The sequence below is a fragment of the Crocodylus porosus genome, unplaced genomic scaffold, assembly GCF_001723895.1.
Source record: "Crocodylus porosus isolate Cpor-Errol unplaced genomic scaffold, CroPor_comp1, whole genome shotgun sequence".
Lineage (NCBI taxonomy): Eukaryota > Metazoa > Chordata > Crocodylia > Crocodylidae > Crocodylus > Crocodylus porosus.
The window spans coordinates 16,904,538-16,927,305 of record NW_017728943.1 but is presented as its reverse complement, the minus strand read 5'-3'; the positions used below and the strand labels follow the sequence as shown (position 1 = coordinate 16,927,305).

At 41.3% G+C, this 22,768-nt stretch overlaps 1 long non-coding RNA gene across 1 annotated transcript in view; it reads right to left on the bottom strand.

Moving 5' to 3' along the window:
- Positions 1-22,768, bottom strand: part of LOC109319297 — a 298,855-nt gene that overhangs the window by 182,840 nt on the left and 93,247 nt on the right. Inside the window, exon 2 of the long non-coding RNA XR_002103470.1 lies at positions 20,524-20,608. This is a non-coding gene — a long non-coding RNA (uncharacterized LOC109319297). The remainder of the gene's footprint in view (positions 1-20,523; positions 20,609-22,768) is intronic.

Here is a 22,768-nt window from a genome sequence, read left to right as displayed (position 1 = left end):
TATGGTAATCTAAAAAGAAATGTTCCATCGGTACTTGCAGCCAGGCAAGATTTACAGATGCTTTCTATTTGCTTGGGATATTTTATTGCTTATATTATTACCTTTTCACGTGTGCTGCTCTACCAGCATGCAGAAAATACTGTGAGTGTATCCACATCGTAAACTATTATTCTATTTATTTATTTTGAGACATCTAAAGGGGGGGGGCGTTATTTTATATATATTTTTAAGGGTCTAAACACATTAATATGCCAGCTATTCAGTTTTGAGGTCAATGGAAAATGTATTCTTCAGATTAAATTTACCTTCTTAACAATAAATTCAATTTATACTGATAAGGAGCTTTACATGCTTACTCACATACCAAATTCCTTGTGAATACAGGAGACACCTGTTGGACAGAACCTTTCATTCTTACTATTTTTGTCACATACCTATAACTCAAAAAGCAAAGAAATTGTGCAGGATCAGATCTACAACCTGTGTTAGATTAACCAAGATTCTGCTATTTAGCAACACATCATGTGATGTCCAAAAAAAGAGAAACAAAGGCATGTGATTTAATGAAAGGAAAAGCCTTTTACTTAATATTTCTTAATTCCTTTCCCTATTTAATTAGACTTGGGCCCAAACTGTAAAGCAGGGCAGCAGCAGACACAGGTTTCCTCTAAATGTAGAAGCAGTCATGGCTGGAGTTTTGGATAATTCCTACCCATAGAGTGAAAGAGAAAGAGAGTGCAAGTGTGAGTGTGTGTGTACAGATATATATAAATATAGGCCTGGAGGCTGACGCCTTTATCATTACTCAGTACAGAATCATAGAAAATTAGGGTTGGAAGGGAGCTCAGGAGGTCATCTAGTCCAACCCCCTGCTCAAAGCAGGACCATTCATAACTACATCATTCCAGCCATGGCTTTGTGAAGCTGGGCCTTGAAAATATCCAAGGATGGAGATTCCACCACCTCTCTGGGTAACCTGTTTCACTGCTTCACCACCCTCCTAGTGAGACAGTTTTTCTTAATATCCAACCTAAACCTCCCATGCTGCAACTTGAGACCATTTCTCCTTGTTCTGTTATCTGTTACCACTGAGAACAGTCCAACTTCATCCTCTTTGGACCCCTCTTCATGTAGTTAAAGGCTGCTATCAGTAGCACTTGACTTCACTGTATCCCTGGCTGAATTTAGGGAAGCTGAACATGAGGTCTTCCATTCAATTTTAGTGCCTGGCCCAATCCTGTTTAACTTGAAGTTTGACCAGATCACAGGTCAAGAATATGCAGCTGTGGCCATATCTCTGTCTTAACCAACTACAGCCAGAAGGGTTTTTATTATTTACACTTATTGTAGAGTATATGGAAGAGGAAACAGTGTAAGGTTCTGTGCTTCACATATGAACGGGAGAGACATGAGAGGACTACTTCAATAGGGGAATCTCTCCTTACCCATCAGTTCAAAGATAAAGACCATCTGAAGTGAATGCGGGGTCTCCTTTGCTGCTTCTCCTCCATAACAGGCATATCCTGACACTCCTAACTGAGTACATGTAAATTCAGATTCTAACCCACAGCACATATGATGGCAACTGAAACAGTAAAACAGATCTGCCCCACTGGCTATAAAAACAGAGCCATTATGGGACTGGGGTCCTAAATATAGTAACACAACAGACAAATTCTGATTAAGTGCAATAGAGATGACAAGTCCCATAAACAGAACTTAAGTGACCCAAGAGATCATTTCCATCATTCTAGGCCTGTGCATGGAAAGTGAAATCAACAGTACAATTTCTTAGAAAGATGTGGCTTCACTTGGGGTCTGTTAATAGGCATGACATCTGCACAGTATGTAAACACAGTCAGAAGCAGGCACAGTCTAAGGTCCCTACAGCCCATATAAGTTCTGTGAATATACTTAAATTACAACATCTCTTCCTGTCATACTCCTAGACCCCCACAGAGCATCTCTCAAAGCATGGGTCTCCAACCTGTGACACATGTGCCACAAGTGGCACGGGCAGCTTCTGAGTGTGTTGCACAGCAGATCAGAGGGGACAGGGAGCAAAGAGCCAGATAGGGCTGGCAGAAGGAAGTAGAGCAGCAGTTCAGTCAGGAGCAGGAAGCAGGATCAAGCAGGAAGCAGGGACCAGACAGCAGAATGGCTGACTGGGCAGAGCAAAGGGATGGGAGTGGCACTTGGGGAGGGGACCAGACTTAAGTTGTGGTATGCCTGCCAAACAGGTTTGTTCTCACTGCCCTAAAGCTTTCCGAACTTGGAAGTCTGGAACTCCAGTTTACATCAGCAATGACAGAAGTTGTGCGGCGAAAAGAATTTCTGTCTCAGAGGGAATTCTGCAATTTAGAAATTTGGCATTGGTCTGAATCAGAACAAAGTCAAATTACAAAATTTCCCATGAAGCTTTTTAGATGTAATTTAAGCCAGTTTACACAGTTAATTTTGGTGCAGTCATTTTTTCTTGATTTTGACTTTAATTGGTATATTATCGTGCAGTGTTATACTTTATAATAATTTTTTTAACAAACTTCTTTTAAAACAAAAAAGAACCCAAACATTCCAAAATGCTTCATCTGCGGGTGTTTTTGGAACAAAATGTCATCAACATTGACACAATCCCTTGGGAAATATTTTATTTTAATGAAAGCGTATCCATCTAAGGAAAGTTGGAGTCACTTTTTAATAGCCACCTAACAGCTCACACTCAAGGATTAAGAAAGACTGCCAGAACAAGTCTAGGCTTTTTGGGGAGAATCATGAGCAAGTCTGAACAGGAGAGCAAATCAGTCATAAAGGCTCAAAAATGATCTGGGTTAGGTAGAAAATTGTCAGTTTCTTCTGGTCTGCTGCTGAAATTTAGCTAATGTAGCTTCTGCTGAAGCATAAAACTAGACTAGACAAAATGCGCACATAGGGTGTTTGATATTTTAAAATTCCTTTCTTCCCCCTGATGCTTTACTCCAGCTACTTAACAAAAATTTTAAGAAGGCTAGTTGGGCAGTGGTCAGGCCCCCAAAGGAAGTGTTTAGGCCTCCACAGTGATAGGTTGTTGGTAAACAGGGTAAGTACCTAGGTCCCCATCTAAGAGTGGAATTTTATCCCAAGATACAGAGGCGCTAGAGACCTAACACCGGAGGGTGGTTCACTCAGAAAACAGGCTGAGATGCTGTCAGTCCCATACCCAGGATATCACATCAGTCCCAATTATTTTTCTATGATTTGTATCCCATTATTTCAGTCCTAAGAACCTTGTAAGAAGTGGATGTCTCTTTGCTATTCTGCTTGTGAAGTGTTTTTGTGGAGCATGGGCAAAGGTCCATTAGGGACTAAATTAATTTTAGTTGTTATCAAAATCAGCTTGTGAATTCCCATCCCCACCTCCCCAGAGCAAAAGTCTAAAGTATTAAACAACTGTGCTGCTTAGTTCCCCATGAGAACACTGCTTGTAACTCACATTTAAACCTATTCTATAGGAGGCCATTCTCTGGGTAAGAGACAGGAAATGTCTGGCGAACTGCTGGAAAAAGAAATACCCACACATGTCTATAAAAAACCGTTAGTTTTAGGGTGAGGAAAATGTGGGGATATAATCGCAGCAAAAAAAAGTCTGCACTCTTTGTCTTTGCAAACAGGTCACTAAAAAAGCTACAGACCTATTTAAAGGGTCCAAGCTAAAATTTATTTTCATCACAGGCTTGGCAGAGTTCCCCCTTTTGTACACTGACCCGAATGCTGCATTTGGACCCCATTCATTTGGGTCCCATGTTCTGGGAAGCTTCTGGAATATGAGTGGCCTCCAACATGGTCTCTTTTCTTTGCCCCTTTGGCACTCTGCCTACACACAGGCTCCCTCTTTACAAAAAAAATGAAAAGTAGGACATCATCAGGGCTGCCAACTGTCTGTAAATTTACGGACTGCCCATAAAAAATCCAAGCTAAAAACATCACTCTGTAAAGCCTGTAAAAAAACTGAGCTGTCCATAACCCCCCCCCCCCCAAAAAAAAAAAACAAAACAACTAAGCAACCTAGAACTGATTAACAATTCCTCATCAGAAATGAAGTGGAAGTTAAGTGGTAAAGGACAAACAGTGCCATTTGGTGTCTGAACAGGAGCACAGTGCCCTGCATGGAGTTCTGTCATGGGAGCTTCTGGAGCTTGGCCTGCTGCTGCTGCTGCTGCCACTACTGCTGGGTCCCACCACCTGCTGGTAACACTGCTGGAATGCAAGTATGTAAACAGTCCTTCTTTTGGGGTCTATGCTGGGATAGGGTGGGGGACAGCAGGGGTAGAGCTGGGGATAGGTTGGGGGAGGTTGAACAGGGAACCCCTAAGTGGTGGCAGCATAGTACAAAATCATTGCTGCGGTCAAGGAGGGTTGCTAACCCAAGTTTTGGGGGTTTCTTTACTGATAACCTGCAAATATTTTTACAGACAACTAGACTGTTTTTTTTAACTATGGTTCAAATTAAATTACTAAATTTAAACCCAGCCCTTGTCTAGGGCCTGGCAAAATGGTTACATTTAAATTATGTAAAATGCGTCAGTAAAAAAAACACTGGGCTATCAGTAAAAAAGTTTGCAGATTATCAGTAAAAAAAAAAAAAAAATTTATCGTGTTGGAAACTCATTGCCAACATGCCCTATACTTCCAAAGTAGTGTTGGTCTCCCTACTCAGTGTACCCTTTTCCAAAGTTCCTTCTTGTTGGTAATTCTGGGTTTGCGGTTCAACTCTTCAAGAATAGGTGTTAATGAAACAAAACAGTAATATGGGCCTTACAAAAGATCCAAAGGAAAATCACCTTTTACTTTATGTAGCACAAGAAAAATGTAGATCCTGTCAAAATAACTGTGTGCTTTTTCGTGCCCTATTTCCTAACCACCACTGAGCATTGTCTTAGAAATAGGCTAAAGACTTCTGAAAAACATGGGATCTCTAACCCCCTCCCTATACCGCCACTCCTGCACATGGTTTCTCTATACAGACAGATTTCTCAAAATATTCCAGTTTCCAGAATTAAATGCCTTTTGACTGATGGTTTCACTCCCAGCCTGGCATTCCTACAGTGGGGACTAACTGCCAGATTCTATTCTACCTATTATATGCCTAAATGTGATCCTATTCCACTCTGTTCAAGTCCCTGAAAAACAGCTAATCTGAAACAATGGGCTGGTCCTCCTCCTGCCTGCTGTTTTTTTTAGTTTTTTGACTCAGTCTGAAGGGTAAAATGGCAGTGTTACCAAACTAGATGCACTAATCGATCCTCAGAACTTGAACAGGTTAAACTAGAATCAAACAGGCATCTAAGTCAGGTGCATTTGCCAAGGGAATAGTTTCTTTTCCAAGAAGCCACAGCAGAGAGGGCTAAGATTGAACAAGTTACAGAGAAGGAATGCTGTGCTCCTATCTAGGGCTGGTCTTTGAGACTGTTATTGCAAATTATAACTTTATAACTGCCCCTCACCCAATTTCCAGGAAAAAACAAAAGCCTCTAGCTCAAGCAAAGTGCTACTTTAAACTCAAGCCAGCTGGCTGGGAAAGGGGTGTGGGATGAAGCTCAAGTGCTGCTGTTGCTGGAGCTAGTAATGCAGTGGGAACTCTGCTGCTCTGTGCTGCTTATCCAACTGCTCCGCACAGCTTGAGTAGCATGGCCCTGTTCACTCCAGCTCAGTCGGCTGAAGAGGAGTCTTTGAGCACAGATAACTTTACCTGGCCCTGCAGTGAAGATGAGCACCTCTTGCTTACTCTGTAGCTGCCCATACTGTTCATTTGTAATCCTTAAGGCCCTGTTGCCAGCAATTTAACTCAGAAGTAAATATCCTCACATGGGCACTTACTGACTGTTCCTCTGCAGCCACAAAGGGCCCCTTTCACAACTGACTAGTGTGGTTTTGTCACTTGAAGTACAAAGAGGCAGTATTTGGGCTGCCCATTTGGACAGCCACATGTCTTTCATATTTCAAATCCTGACCCCATGATGGCCCTCTGACCACTGTCATTCAAAGGGGGATTTGGCAGCAGAGGGAGAAAACCTTTAGCTATAGTAATCCACTAGCCAACTCATCCCATTACTAACACATAATGTCATAAGCACCACAGACAGTTATTTACAATGAATGGAGAATGGCAGACCCATCCTTGTCTCTGAAAAGCTGCCCAGACCAGCTGCTAGGGCTGTCCTCTGCATGCAAGATTTGAGCCAAAGCATGTGATAACAGGGCAAGCATCAACATAGCCCATATATATCCTCTCACCCTTGTGTTACCGGAAGACCTTAACTCTGGCCATTTACCCCAGAGACATCACTGAATGTCTCACTATTAAACTGTAAGTGCAGCAGGGTTTTAATGACTTTTTTTCTCTAGCTGTTCCAGGATTTTTCTTTCTTGGCTGTAACCAGTTGTAACCAGCTGAGAATAAGTTGTTATCCCTCTGTACAACTCACACCAACTAAAAGAAACCATTGTTGTTATGCAAGTTTAAAGGGGGAAAAAAGTTTTGTTTTATGGTTAATTATCCATGTCTATTTGCAAAATAAATCAACCTATTGTGTACTATCAGGATTGGTATCCCCATTTGAACTTTGCTTTTCATTAATCACTTTATAAATAAAAGCCAACTCATTTTTTTTCTTTTTGGTTTGTTTATTACTTATGTCTGGATATAAACCGCAGCAGTGGTGCGAGAACAAACTATGGATTATTCACCCATCTTTCATGATTTGCAGGATACTGAGCCTGTCTTTTTCCATAATCCTAGCTAAATTTAAAGTACAAAAATGTTGGCCTTCTGTAGCAGACACAGTCACAAGTAGGTTGAAACAGATTTTTAACTAACACTTGGTTTTATATGAAGAAGATTTAAAAAAAAAAATCACAATTTAAGGCACTTGCCTAGCAAATATTTAGACACATGGGGCATGTATACATGCAATGTTGCTATGGCGACATAGCTATGGCACCATGCTTTACTACTTCCTTTTGGCAGTAGTAAGTAAAGCACAGCACAGTAACTGCCTGTACTCTGCCATGAGTGTGGCGCACAGAGTTGATTTCACCGCTATGGCAAAGTAGCTGCCGATCACCTGTAGACTCACTTGATCGCTATGTCACCATAGCATGCCATACGGCAACGTAGTGCATCACTACAGCAATGTAGGGCGACATGTAGACATGCCCATGTTTAAGCTTGCATGTGTGACTGGGAAGTACTCAAGCAGGTATAACTGTCTGTAATATCTGGAGGTGACTTTGCTCACATTGTGTGAAGCTGATCTGCAAAGGGGAGAAATTTACTTTCTGTCCCTTCGTGCTGCCTTATGATTTAAAACATGGACCTACATTTTTTAACCCAAAATTTTGTTTATATTGTGCATGTGTGTGTATGTGTGCATACCAACTACTTATATATTTATGTATATATTCAAGACATGAAATTCAGTTCTTGTCTACCATGGACAATACACAATGACTCGAGATCTAATGAAATTTGGACATCACAAATCTGAAGAGTCTAAAAGCTAAGTAAGTGGGAAATCAAGGGATTTTGGGCCAGCCTGTTTAAAACCCATTTTATTAATGGGAATTTAATTCCAATTTATGAGAAACACTTTGGCAAAAAATATTTTAATGAATGATTCAATGTTACTCCTATTACTTCCATTAAGAAAGCACAAAATATGTTTGAGACCACCAATGAGCCCTCCAGCAAAACTAGGAAAAGAGAAATTAGCAACAGCAAAACAAAATCAAGTCCCTCCCACTCCACTCCCCAATCCAATATTAAGATGCCAGAACTCCTTTTTAACTTTGTTGGCATATGCTATTGCTTAGATACCCATTTTAGCTTACATGGCTATTAGGATAAAACCTAATAATTCTAAGTAGTTACCCAAACTCCTATAATGTGCGCATGTTACACTTAGACCACATGAAGGACAATTAAAATGCAGGTGTTCACACATTAAAGCTCCCTGACTTGTCCTACATGCCCTCTGAGCATCTCAAAGTTATACCAATTTAGAAGAGGGTTAACTCTAGGCCATACTACCTAGCTCATGTTAGGGTAATTTCAGTCTGCTACACAAAGATAAAATGAGTGATATTCAGTCCTCCAGCATCCCAGGATGCACCTCTTCCTGGTGCTCCTCCTCCCCCCACCCAGAGCAGTGATAGAGCCCAGGTGTCCTGGCTCCTAGCTACTCCCCGGCTTACCTTCTTTCAAGTGGTAAGTCTAAGCTGTGCAGGCAAGAAATAGCATTAACCCTTAAAGTGTGACTGCTCACAGCACATTGTAACTTTAATACATCCTAACATTCCACATATTTAGTATGGTCTAAACATAATATGTAACTTCACCTTGGTTACTGGTGTATAAGGACCTGGCCAAACTTTGTATGGCCTGTAGCACGGTCCAGCGCCATTTTAACAGTTGTTTAGTAAGAGAACTAGTGAATCATGTCTTGCTCTTCTTATGTTAAGAACGCCAGAAAGTTATCAGTAAAAGGATGCATGTAGGATGTGTGTTCTTCGTCTTCTATATCAGAAATAAAATAATATAAGTACAAGTGAATGAGTTAATTCTATAGGAATATATGGTGCAACTTGCTAGCTAGCTATTAAAGGGATTGTGTGAAGTCATATGTTAAACTGGCTTCATTTGAATTGCTACAGCACCATAACAGACTGTGAATTGGTTAGCTCCTGACTGGTTATGCTGTTTTACAGGCCTAATAAAAAAAAAAAGTAGTTTTTATTCATTAAAATAAGTAATTATTAACACTTTCACTTGTCAATAACCTTTATTAGCTTCTAGATGTTTTTTATTTACTCTCTGTAAGAGAAAGTCATAATTCTCCATGTAAAAATCACTAACTGAGTGTTATGGGAAGGGCTGTATTGTCACTAGGGTAAGAATATGTGGTATCATTGCCTTCTAGAATTAGGTCTGAACTATAACGTTTGGTGTGAACATGCTGAGTTGCCCCAAATATAAAAAGTTGAACAAAACCAGAAGCAGCCTTTCAAGAAAGTAGAGCTCCAGATTTGGAGCTAAGATACTAGATTTCTAATAATAAATATTAGTAATAATAGGAGCCAAGGAAGGTATTTTTGTTTGCATGTTGGTGCTATTTGAGAATCACAGACATCTGAAAGTCAAAGTAATCTGCTGCCTCGTTCCTTGCTTTGCAGCTGGCTAAGCTGTTTTAAACTTGCTAAAGTAAATTAGTTCCTACTTAAGTGAAAACAAAAAGTTAAAGCCACACATGCCTGTCTGCACAGTGCAGCAACAAGGCAGGAAGAGGAATGGGTGGACCTCCACTGAAACAACCACAAGCAGTTTTAAGCACCTCCCCAGCTGCTCCCACTAAGAATAGTCAACTAAGAAGTATTTAACATCTCCAGTTTAGTTTTCAAAGGGCAGAGGAAGAGCAGCCAACTCTTAGCAACACAGACGACCTGAGTCAGAATTATGGAGCCATACACCACCAAGCAGAGAGCTACTACCTACAAGAACAGGAATTTATCAAAAATCATACTTTATCATACTCCAGTGCACCCTAGCAGTCTGGGAGAGCAGAGAGTTGGGTACCCCTTCAGGTAAAAGAAGGGACCTATGGAATCCAGGAAATGTAAAAATAATCTTTACTGAAAAATAATTTAAGAAATAAAGGTAGTAAAAACATGGACACAAAGCTGTTTTGGGAAGTTTCTCCTCACATTTTCTCTTCATCTGTTGACAAAAATAATGTCTCATTATAGAAAGATATCATCTATTTGTTTTGATTTGCATCCAAAAAGCACATGCCAAGAGTTTTAGGTGTCTTTAACTCCAATTAAGAGCACAGCGAGGAAACCGTGAAACCAACATTGTACTGCAACCTCCACAATCAGAAATAACCAAACAAAGAGCTCAAAGACCTGCAGCCATCTGTCCCCTCCCAGAAATGCCAGCCCTCCTCAGGAAGATGGGGTGAGGTATGTAACAGGACCTCATAGTCAAAAGATTCAGGTGCCTTTTGACTAAACTGGAAAATAAACTCCCACACACAGCCACCTCATAGAAAGGGAAGAGCTTGTTCACAGATCCTTTTGTTTTATGAATACTAGACTAGAAGGGACCTTGTGGAATCAAGTTCAGACCTCTGTTCTTTTTTAATACAGACAGCTTTGACTTATGTATCTCACCAAATCTGTAATGTCAGGGACTCACCTAGGGAGAATGGTAGCCTCTCAGCAAGGTAGGTCACACAGCATTTATGACATGCTGGTGAAAACTATCACAATAAGTTTGATCTGGAAACTTTAGCAAGGACTAAATTCACTTTGCACAGTATTGACATCATATGGCAATGGCAGGACACGCTGTTTAACGAGTGGATTATTCCATTCTGTTACAGCCTGAGTTTCTGTATGAATTTAAGCTGTAGAGGCTGCTTCAACAGTATCATCTCAAGATAACACATGCTTAAGGAATGGTAGAAAGGCCCATCTTCCAAAGAAATGTATGCATTCTCCTAATCAGGGATGAGATAAGGAAGAAGTGTGCTACTGCTATATGATCATCCAGGGTTCAACCCAGATCTCCAAATTGCAGATCTGTGTAACAAATGTGAGCATGTACTTTGCCTGAAACAGAGCAGTTATGATTCCTGACCTATCATATGGTTACTTCCCCACCCTCACAAATCCTGGATTAAATTTTCCTCTGAGCTACTGTCAAAAAAATGGTGGAGAAGACATTCTACTGCATTAACTGGAATGGGAAAAATTAAAAACATGGAATTGGGTGTGCACAGCATACTGAAGAAAGCAGAGCCCAGGTTTCCTTACAAACCTTCTCAACTGCTTTATTCCCACAAGAGGGAATGGGAATTGTTAACACGGCCTGTGGGACTGAAGCTGAGCATGGGAGCATCTTTGAATCCCCTTACTGAAAGCAAAAGAAAAAAGATTCTTACACAGTGCAACCATATCATGGGAAAGCAGAAGACTTTGTGCCCTCCCTCAGGCTTTTGTGAATTAAAATACCTTTGTAACCTCATGAATGACTTTTTAAAATTAATTCAACCACTCTGGATATAGCAGAAGCATGTTTGGTGGCTGTTCTTACACTATTGCCAACCTGAAGAATGAGCCAAGCCACAAAAATCATGAGAACATACTTTAAACTCACGAGATTTTTTTAAAGCTTAATACATCTGAGGTTCTTTTTATTTTTCTTATTGAGCCTTTCAGGGTCATATTTTAAAGGTTTTTCCCAAAACAACAAAGGCTAGGAGCTTACTTTAAAAAAATAGAATACTTCAAGCTTACATAGTCACATGACTGAAGAAGCTGAGACTTTAAGAAGAGTATAAATACAAAATTGTTAGCGGTAGCAACATTAAGAACTACTGCAATGCTCCAGTAGCAAAAAGTGAACAGTCTTTCATTAAGATTCAGTATTAACAAACAGTTGAGAAGAATGGGAGCAAGTTCATACTCCCACTTGTTGCCTACTTGTCTGTAAATTCAGGAAGACTGCACAGCATGAGGTCGCATTCCCAAGAAGTTTTTGCAACCATAAAGACCAAATCCCCTTCTTAAGTAAAATAAGTGCTTAAATTCTGCAGAAACCACAGAACTCCAAAATTTTGGTCACCACCCAAGTGTAAATTACAGCCAGATTCTCTGCAGCTGGTATTTTCAGTGGTTCTACTTCTTGCTTGATTAATAACTGCTAAGAAAACAATTACAGGTATGTGCGATACAGAATAAAGGTTGACAACCTGTTTATAAGTCTCACAGGTGCACATGGCAAAACAAAAAAGCAAGACCAAGAGCAAGACCCTGGTGTTCTGGAGACTGCCTTGGACAAGGAGATCCTTTCCACCTACTCCTGCTCCACACTTGCCAATCTGGGCAAGAGGTGATGAGACTCCTCTGATGGTGCTCCTACTTCCACTGTTCTCAAGTACAGTGAAGACGGAGGGTTGGAGAGGACCAGGCAGAGAAGGGAGAAACCCTTGGAGAAGATTCTTCATCTCATTTTGGGGTTTGGCTTCTGTAGAGAAAGAGCTGTGATTGGAGGCAGTCTCAAGGGGTGCCTACACATGAGCAGCGAGGCTGCTCTGATGTGCTATAATTACAGCATGTTGAAGCAAACGCAGACTCGATTACTCAAGTATGAGTGGTAATTATTGTGCTCTAGCAGCTTCCAGCATCTTGTGTATCAGTGTCCACGCACATAAAAATGGTGGAGAGGATGCTTTATCTCAAGTTTGTTGATAAGCTTTAGATAAAGTGCCCCTGCTGCTATTCTTCAGCATGGGGATGCTAATACACGAGATGCTCCAGGCACTTCAACTGGAGCAGCTCTTAGAACTGCTCTAATTAAAGTGCCCCCACCCCACTTCTGGAACACATGTATAAACACCCAGGAGCACTGGTGAAGCAATACAGACATGCCCTATGTTACCCAGGTCACAGAACAACCTAGAAAGTAGCTATTGGTGCCTGAAAAAAAGGAAGTGTCTTGCAGGAAGAAAAACCCCACACCCTGTGTTTCAACCCTTTGGGTTCTGTTAACCCACTCTGACTTTGTAACCCTTGTTGTGATTAGTGCTATCTAGAAACCTAAAGAACAGGCCCATGAGGAAGTGGGTCACCTGATCAACTTTGGCATTCCTGATCAACCCCAGCCAGTCATGATTATACCTTGACTTTAGCAAGCCTTTTAATACAGTATCTCACAACATTCTTGCAAGCAAGCTAAAGAAGTATGGGTTGGATGAATAGATAGTAATCAGTGGCTCAATGTTTAGTTGGCAGCCAGTATCAAGTGGAGTGTCCAAGGGGTCACTCCTGGGGCCAGTTTTGTTCAATATCTTCATCAAGTACCTGGAAAATGGGTAGAGTGTACCCTCTGCAAGTTTGCAGATGACACCAAGCTGGCAGCTGTAGTAGATATGCTGGAGGGTAGGGCTAGGATTCCGAGACACCTGGACAAATTGGAGAACTGGACCAAAAAAAATCTCATGAGATTCAATAAGGACAAGTGGAAAGTCCTGCTCTTAGGATGGAACAATCCCATGCACCAGTGCAGGCTGGGGGCTGACTGGCTGGGCACCAGCTCTGCAGAAAAGAACCTGGGGGTCACAGTGGAATAATGAGCCAGCAGTGTGCCCTTGTTGCCAAGAAGGCTAACGGCATACTGGGCTGCATTAGTAGGAGCAAGACCAGCAGACTGAGGGCAATGGTGAGGCCATATCTGGAGTACTGTGTCCAGTTTTAAGCCCCCACTGCAGAAAGTGTGGACAAATTTAAGAGAGTCCAGCAGAGGGCAATGAAATGGTGAGGGGGATGAGGCACATAATTTATGAGGAGAGGCCGAGGGAATTGGGCTTATTTAGTCTAGAGGAGAGAAGATGGAGGAAGGGGGAGAAGGGGGAAGGTTTAATAGCAGTCTTCAACTACCTGAAGGATGGCTCCAAGGAGGATGAAACTAGATTGTTCTCAGTGGTGGCAGATGACAGAATAAAGAGTAATGGTTTCAAGTTGCAGCAAGGGAAGTTTAGGTTAGATATTAGGAAAAACTCTCTCATTAGGAGGGTAGTAAAGCATTGGAACCAGTTACCCAGAGAGACAGTAGAATCTCCATCCTTGGAGGTTTTTAAGACCCAGACAGACAAAGCTTTGGCTGGGATGGTCTAGTTGGAGCTGGTCTTGCTTTGAACAGGGGGTTAAACTAGCTGACCTCCTGAGGTCCTTTCCAACCCTCATTTTCTATAATTCTATGATATAGTCATTGTAGTAACTAACATCATATTCAGCACTTGTGTAATGCCTTGCAACTTCAAAGTGGTTTGCAAACTTCAGCCAACTCTTAATAAACATATGGGCAGAGGGGATCGCCTGGGTCAGAGTCCAGTCCCTGCTACTGTAGACAATCAGGCCATAAATCCCACTTATACATTAGACAAGCTCCATCTTACAGCTTGTTTGGTTTTTTGGCCAAATGATTCATAACAGAAGGACACCCCTCTGATGGATACAAGCCCTGTAATTTCCAGCTTACATTTATACATGGCATTTATATTTGTGCTAAACATGTCCTTGAGCTTAAAAAATTCTTTTTCCTTGCTGCTGATTTTAGTGCATCCTATCAATGGATCTCAAAGCACTTTGTTACACAGTAACTAAGTAACCCTGTAACACTTGGGTGGGGAATAACAAGTCAAGCATCTTTTTTCTCCCTATTGTAGAGAGGGATAAACAGAGCCAGAGAGAGACAAGGTGACTTGTCCAAGGAATCAGTTTCCAAACTTGGAGGTGAATTCAAGTTCCCCGACAGACTTCTGATTCTAGATCTGCTCCTTGGGTTTTGTTGTGAAATACGAAAACTTGCAGAGTTCAAACCTCTTCCTATTTTCACAAACAGCCTATTTTCATTTGAAGTCTCTGTCTCAAGGATCGCTGCTGAAAAGATGTCTGAACATCAAAGAGCTTTTTGTGTCTGTGGAACATTAACCCCTTCTTGCTCAAAGTCCATACAAAATCTCCTGGGAAGTTTGTAGTGACTAGTTTTATGTAACAGATGACCAGCTTTATGGAACAGCTCTCCGTCCCCAGTCCTGGAGCTACTCATCTCTTGGCTCCCTCCAGGCACAAGCAGGGAGCAGAAGCTGACTACGGCATGCGGTGTATGGGCAGTGGCAGGACTGAGGGGACAGAGAGATCCCCCAATCCCCCAGCTCTGCAGTGCACACACCAGTTGGCTCCCACTCTCCACCCATGTCTGCCCGGAGCTGGGAACTGAGCAGTGCCAGGATTGTGGGCTGGTGTGAGGGGGGAAGCAGCACCAGGAACAGGGGAAGAAACAGCGTTGGGATCAGGGGGAAACAAGGGGGGGAGAAGCAGTGCTGCCTCCCTTTCACATCTCTCCCAGGTCCAGGCACTGCTTCCCCACAAGTCCCGGTGCTGCTTCCTCCTCATGTCTCCCACCCAGTCCCAATGCTGCTTCCTCCTCCATCTCCCACTCTGGTCCTCTTCTGTCTCTCCCCGTGTCCAGTGCTGCTTCCCCCTTGCATTCCTGTCCCCCCACCCCTGGTCCAAGTGCTGCTTCCTTCCCCCCAATGTCTCTCTCCTGGTCCCCATGTTACTTACCCCCATGCTCAAGCATAGGGTGTCACCTCAAGCCAGCAACACCAAGCTGGGCGATTATCCCACACAGCTGGAGCTGTCTCCGGCTCCGGGACACTCCCCACCCCCACCCCCTGGAGCCCAGGCCTGATCCCTGTGCCCTCTGCCAGCCTGAGGGTGGCACCCAGGACAGCCTGGAGCTCCCCTTGGCTGCTACAGGAGGGCAGAGCAAGGCAGGAGCAGCCCTCAACTGAATTGCTCCTGTTGCAAATTTATACTCAAAGGGTGCATGTGTAGACATGCACCCAGGAGCAGATTAATATTAATAAGCGTATTAATTTAATGTGTAGAGGCACCCACTATCACTGAAGAGGCTCTTGAAGTGAGCGATGTGGTTTATTTTCAGACCCAGAGCAGTTTTTTGTTATAACAGAAAATTGGGTCCTGTGACTTGTATTTGGCCCAGTGTACCCTTAATATATCATCAGCACAATTCGCAAACTTACATCAAGGAAAATCTGACCAAGAAGGTACACCAGTAGGGAGTAATGGGCCAGAGTGTTCATTGGATGAAGGTGGTAAAGATCCATATGTTTCAATAAATGTGGAAAAACATTTTCCTTTAAAAAAAAAAAAAATCAAGGAACATCAAACTTCCTTGAAACAATCCCTTCTGCTGTTTCCACATCTCCCAACATCCCTGATCTTAGTGCATCTTTCCAGGGAGAGAACAGTTCATACAGATGTACAAAGCTTCACTTTGTGTGTCTATTTGACAGGCAGAAGTGAATAATAAAACAAAATACAATAAACCACCCTTATCAGAAGAATTGCTGGATATCTGTGGACATCAATCACTTAAATGAAACAAAATATTTTACAGGAAAAAGAACTAATAAACAGACGTTTGGTCCAGCAGATAATTTTACTATGTTTCCGCACTTGCCATTGTCATTTGGTGAATGACTGAATGGTTGGGGTGAGCTTTGGAGGGGTGGGGGAAAAAGCTTTCATTGTCTACCTCCAAAGTTAAGGGGGTGGGGGAGAAAGAGAGAGAGAAAAAAGACATGCAGTGCAGAAGTCACAGATGTTCGAGGGAACACTGTGACAGGAAAATACTCAATAAGAATTCCACCAGCTAAAAAAAGATCTTAAATAGATCCATTGTCTTCCGGTCTGAAGCCTTTAAAGAGGCTAGAAATAAAAGTCTGTGCTGTGGGCACCCAGACATTCTTCCTTTTCATCAGGATTTGCAGGTCTGAATACATTTTGTCGTGAGGAAAAACAGTAGAGCTGTACAGTCCAGTGAGGTAACAAAAGCAAGAGGCAGACAAGGGTTACATAACTGGCTTTTTACATAAATATTACATCAAGAAATATTTTGCTTTCAGAAAAGAAAAAGGAAAGAAAAAAATCCAGAGAAGTCAATCCAGCCTCACTTGATCCTCACTTTGCCTTTCCACATTTTGAGACATGCCAAGTAGTTTGACTTGCTATTTTTAACTCCCTCTTTCCATAAGTAAATAACGTATCCAGCCTTAGACCATTCACAGGAGCTTTTCTAGTATTACCTGGAAAGTGCACTATGCACCAGGAAGGGTCAGGAAAGTCCTATTTTAAAAGCAAGTTAAGACCCTGGCAACAATGGCTTGTTGAGCTGCAGGCTAGAGCAGTTAGAAATGGCCCTGGATGTTAAAGTGCCTCTGCTCTCAAACAATTTGAGAAGCGGGGGAAAAAAAGAGTCTCCCCATCTGTTATTTCCTTTTTCTTTTTGGCTGCAGAAAAATAAAATTATGCAAGAGCTTTTGAATGTAAAGGCTGTGTGTGCTTTTTCCCTTTTTCTGTGTATGCAGTATGTGATGTTGCGTAACTGAGTACAGAGTGGGCGGCTAGCGTTTACTATTGATTTACACTACTCCGTGTAATGAATTCAGAGCACTAAGAGTGAGACATACGTGGGGTGAAAGACAGGGAAGGGTGCATGGGGGCAGGAGGGAGGAGCACTAGATGGGCAGCAGGGGAAGAACCATTTAGAGGGACTCAGCCCCCAACACAGGGATGGGACACTGATGTCAGGTATAAAGGTTAATTTCTGTGCCCACTCCTCACCTCTCTCATTATACACTATTGGAAACATTGTTTTTTTTAAAAGCATTTGTATTAAAATTGGGCCCAGAGGCCCAGTCAGTTATGGCAGCTCTTGCACTAGATAGCCAAAGGAAGAGGAAGCACAGGCTCTGCAACAGAATATAGAATTGGTGACAAAGAGGAAGCAGAGATGCCCATACATTCTAATGCTTGAATGCATCCCTCTCTGATTTATTTCCTCAGGAAGGGATGCAGAGATATGGATATCACCACCTGTTATCTTACACCCTACCTAAGAGGGAGAACTTGGCATGTTCCAGTCTGCCTCTTCCTTTCCCACTGCCATTTTCATTTGCTGGGACCTCCCCATCCCAAACATGCAAGCTAGGTACAAACACTCAAAAAGCCCAAGGCAGAATTGATCTATGTTACTTAGTTTTCTGCCTTTGGCATAGTTTAGATTGGTACAAACAGAACCTTTTTGTGTGTGTGTGTGTTTGGGGGGGTGAGGTGGGGGGTAAATCTTAGACCATGTTCTGCCATTTTAAAAATCAATCTATGTGTGCTGAACTTCTGTTGTGTTATGGATACAGACAGGTTTTGTGTGCTGAAATTTTGCTCTTTTACAGGTATAACCTGATTTCCAATCCTTCACACCAGTAAAAGTATAACATCTACATCTGGCCACAGAGCAAAACAAACTTGGGCAGTCATAGCTCCATAATTATAATGACAAGCATGATCAGCCAAATGCATCTAACTGCAGGTAAAATTCTCTTCCCCCTTGCTACTGATAAGCACCCTCATTTTCCAAAAGTTTACTGAGTCCTTCCCCATTTCTCCAGATACGTATTCTAAGCTTCCACAAGCTGCCTGGAGCTCTGTGTGCCTTATACAACATTACATCCTGCAAAAACAGTAGGATGAACTATGGTAACTTTCCTTTACCATAATCAACCCATGAAATGGGAAATCACTTTAATGGAGAGAGGTTATATGTTATACAATTCCCTGGTAAAGAAATCTGTGACAACAGCTAACTATTATTATTATTATTATTATTATTATTATTATTATTATTATTATTGGCCCAATCCTCCAAGCTATACATGTCAACTCCCATATACCACCTGGGTAAAATCCTCTTTTGCCTGTTGTCTCCCGCTGAGCTCAATGGCAAAGCTTCCCTTAATTACAATGGGTAATAAACAGAATAAGACACATTACCATGTCCCAAAGAGCTTTCAGTCTAAGAATATATGAACCCCCTTTTCTATTCAAAGGTTTTAAAGAATAGTATTTAATTAATCCCCTGAACACCACCACCAACAAAAGATTCTATTTAAACGTTCCCATTTTTTTTTATTACATCCCCCCCAGGGACATCTCTAGTAATACTATGAGATCCCATTCATTCTGGATCTCTGTTGAGCTATTAAATCAGGCAGAGATAGGGAGAATGATCATGCATTTCTCTTCCTTACTTATATGTGCTCATTCATTTTGTTCCCTCCTGGTCAGGGCAAAATGCAGCAAAAGTACTCCAGAAAAGTTTATCAGATAAAGTCACAAGCTGCCTAACTTTTTTGGTTTGTTTTAGAGTAAAACTGATATTTAAATTACTAAAGTAAAAAATATTTGTAAAGGGGGAACAAGGCATGTAATTTGCACTAGGCATATAAATTGAGAAAAACTGGGACAATAAAAATGTACTAAGGTATATTTCCTTTCTTGAATAGGAGAATGCTAATTAAAAAGATTGATCCACAGAAGTCACAAGCAATGGCTTAGAGTCAATAGGTCACTGGCATAAGGCTTGAGATGTGTCACCTTATTTTCATAAGAGATGTAGGGGACATATAGAAATTAAAAAAAAAATGGATGTTGGGCTCAACTCAGTTCCCATGTTAATCAGAGGAACTCCAAGTAAAAGCATGTATGTGTGCTTAGACATAAATATCTGAGCACTCTGCCATGAATTATGCTTGGGACCCAAATTTGCCTCAAGATGTGTGGGTTCCTACTCTGGTTAGGCCCTAGCTCAATATATCTTGTAGCTGGGCAGCTATGGAGCAAATGGCAGCAAAGGAAGGACTAATTTCCATTCTAACCAACCTGTTTTCAGTCATTTGAAACTTTCTGAAAGTTTTGCTTCTAGACCTGGTGTCTGTCTAAAGTCAGCATTTGGAGGAAGGCTGGAACAATGTTCATTTGTTTTGAATATAAGGAGAGTGGGGAAAGCGGGGGAGGTGGAATGTTCAGACCTTTTACCTACTGATAAATGTTTACTGCAAACTTGGTTTTACATGCCAGTGTCACTGCAGGAGCTGGATACATAAGGTGAAAATTGGCAATTTGGCAGGAATCCTGCCTCAAATGTGCATTGTCTCAAACGGTTAAGAATTTCATATACTGGGATCCCACAGATAGCTTAACTCTGATCCCTGTGAAGTCAATGCAAGGCTTAGTGATCTGAATAGTACTAGAACCAGGTCTTAAAGGTTATTAAGACCTGCCACCTTATTGAGACTGCCATATAATGAAAGAGGCAAGTAGCTATAGCTGCCCCTGTTCTCATTGAACACATGCCTTGTGCAGACAGGGTATTCCAGGTTGGAAAGAAGGCAACGCATAGTGGAATAATTACCTACCATGAACTTTTATTCTTTCTTCCCTTAAAAAATGTGGTTAGGAGTATGCATGGCTAAGTGCTCAAAGTCAGGAAATCCCCCAAATAGGTCGGCTTGCACAAACTTAAGTTGCTCTCCTTAATTTCTCAGATAATACTGGACCATCATTTTTTTCCACAACCTTAGTCTTAAACAAATGAACATCACCTTCCACTACTGTGGTTCTTATTTCATGCGATATATTTGGAAGTAACAGACATATGCAAGGGAGTCTTCTCTTAGTGAGACGGTAGAAAATAGTAAATTAAGTTGTATTCGCTGAGAAATAGCATGTGATCCTGTAATTAAAGATGGTATTTTATGGCAGATGTACAAGGAGCAGAGTTAAGGTTATAAACAAACAAAGCCTTAACTAGGCAATCACAGTGTTCTCTTAATATAGTGTCTTTCAATAACCATACAAAAGGGATGAACATAGCGTAAGCCTGCTGGAGTCACATAACAACAAAATGAGTAAGAGAGAATATAAAAATGGCAGCAACAGAAAAATAAATGTAGGGCTAGTTCTACTAGTTAGAGAGTTTCCAACCTGCTGCAGATGATCTGTAAAACTATTTTCATTACAGTGAAACAGGAGGTAATAAACATGTTTTGCTTTAGCACTTACCTTTATCTTCTGCCTACAGGCTCCTCTGTTTCACATGAACTTGTTGGGCTCCACCAATTTGGAAATGACCATGACACAGCAGAAGCTAGGAAGAAATAAAGAAAAGATAAAAAAACTCCGTGAGTTAGTGTGCTTCCTAATGATTGCTACACACTGATAGAGCTCCAATATCGCTGTAGCCAAAACGTACCAGCAGTGCAACAAGCAAGGACTCATTAAACAAAGTCCAAGGAGACTAGAGGAGAAAGAGGTCCCTGGTTACTATGGTCAACCCTGCCAGAACCAGCATAACTAAGGCTGTATCACTGTTTCCATTATAAACTTCCAAAAGGAAGTAATAAACAATGGTACAGTAACAAAGGCACCATACAGCCACTTGTAGATGCGCCCTAAGTGTCTTTGAAAATGCCCTAGCTGAACATATGCATTTTATACCAGTCTTGTGTCCTTTTAATGCCACTTTTAAAATGTATAATAAAAACAGGCATGACATTGTGGTGAAGTCCAAGTAACTCAGGGATACTCAAAATATGGGTAAAGCACATTCCCTTCTTTGTTAGCTTGCAGAAGAATGATAGTGCCACATTGCACATCTCCTAATGTTGAATCAAAACTGCCAGTATCAGAGGAGACTTCCCCAGAACATGGTTATTCACACCTAAACTTTCAGTTAAGACCTTCCTCTTTGTTTAATTCAGGTACCTTAAAATATTTTGAAAGCATCAATTAAGCCTCACAACAGGTCTGTGATACACGTTGCACACCATATTAAGCACAGTGGAAATCAATCCCAATTTTCCAAATTGGCTGCCTGAACACAAGTGCATAAATCAACATTAAGTACTCAGCTCAACATTTTCAAAAACACCTAAGTGATCTGGGAGCTAAAATCCTGCTGGAAAGTGGCTATGGGCACCTAAATCATTTAGGGAAAAATGTTCAAAGGTACTGAAGTGCCTAAAGATGCAGAAAGGTGAGTCATTAGACACCACAACACTTGTGAAAATTTGGCCTTAGACATATGAAAATCTTCCCCTAAATCAGTGCTAATACTAGCTGCCTAATATGGGCATTTAAGTGTCAAAATACACATCTAAGCACTTAGCTTTAGGCACCCTAGTTTGAGAAATGGGTACTAAGTGACTTGGGTGAGTCAGCAACGGAGTCAAGAATAGAACTCAGGCATCCCAAGTTCCAGGTTTTTTTTTTACCATTAGACTGAACATGCCCCAAAACAGGATTCCACAGATACAGCGACTTCCAAAAGTAACAGTAACAGGAGCCAGGTGTATGTTCAGCAAGGGAATTACAGGTGGTCTTTTAGGATGTACCATAAAATTATCAATATTCACACCCAAGGGAAGAAGGTACATCATGAAGGAAGTGCCAGCCTGTTATTTGAATTTCCTACTATTTAAGCTTTGTCACACCCTTAATGTTGCTTACATTCTCTGTGTGTGCACATATTGGTGTTTATTTTCTCTTCTGCTTTTTATATCAAACTTGTCAGAATAGTCAGAGAAACTTGAAGATGCTCATCAGCTAATGGGATTATTTGAAAATAATTAAACAAGGTACAAACAAATGGGCTGTTTGCAGATGTAAATGTAGTATAATAATAATGTGCACTTTACATCTTTGCAAATACAGAGAGCCATATTCAACTTCCTTTACCACTGCTGAGCAATACCTTAGTTCATAAATATAGACTATCCACAGAGGAAGCTACTATTTCTTTCTTCATCCCTGTGACAACTTGAATCAGTCCAGTTTACAAGTAGAGGAAAAGGCACAAAAAGGTCAAGGTAGCCTGGAAAGGTCACAAATTGAATCAATGGCACAGCTGGAAACAAAAACTCTGGGCTCCTAGTCCTTTACTTCAACCATATTCCAATTGCCCCTCTGATGATCTCATTTACCAACAAAAGGAACATAACTAGTCTTTTGGAAAGCCCCAGGAATTCCAGGCTGTCTGAAAGGCCCAAACAAGAAGAAAAGTTTCTGTGTATTCTAATCAAACTGAATTACAAGAAATATGGACCAATTTAAATCTAATATGAAGAGGACCCTTTTGTCTCTAAATACCCAATTCCATAGTTCCAATGCTGTAGATACCTGAAATCTGGGCTGCCCTGCCAGGCTTACTGGAGCAACAAAAAGGTGTCTTCATCAGTAAAGCAAACTTAAAACAACTAACAAATGGAATACAACAATGTGATATTTATACACATCACTCTAACAGAAT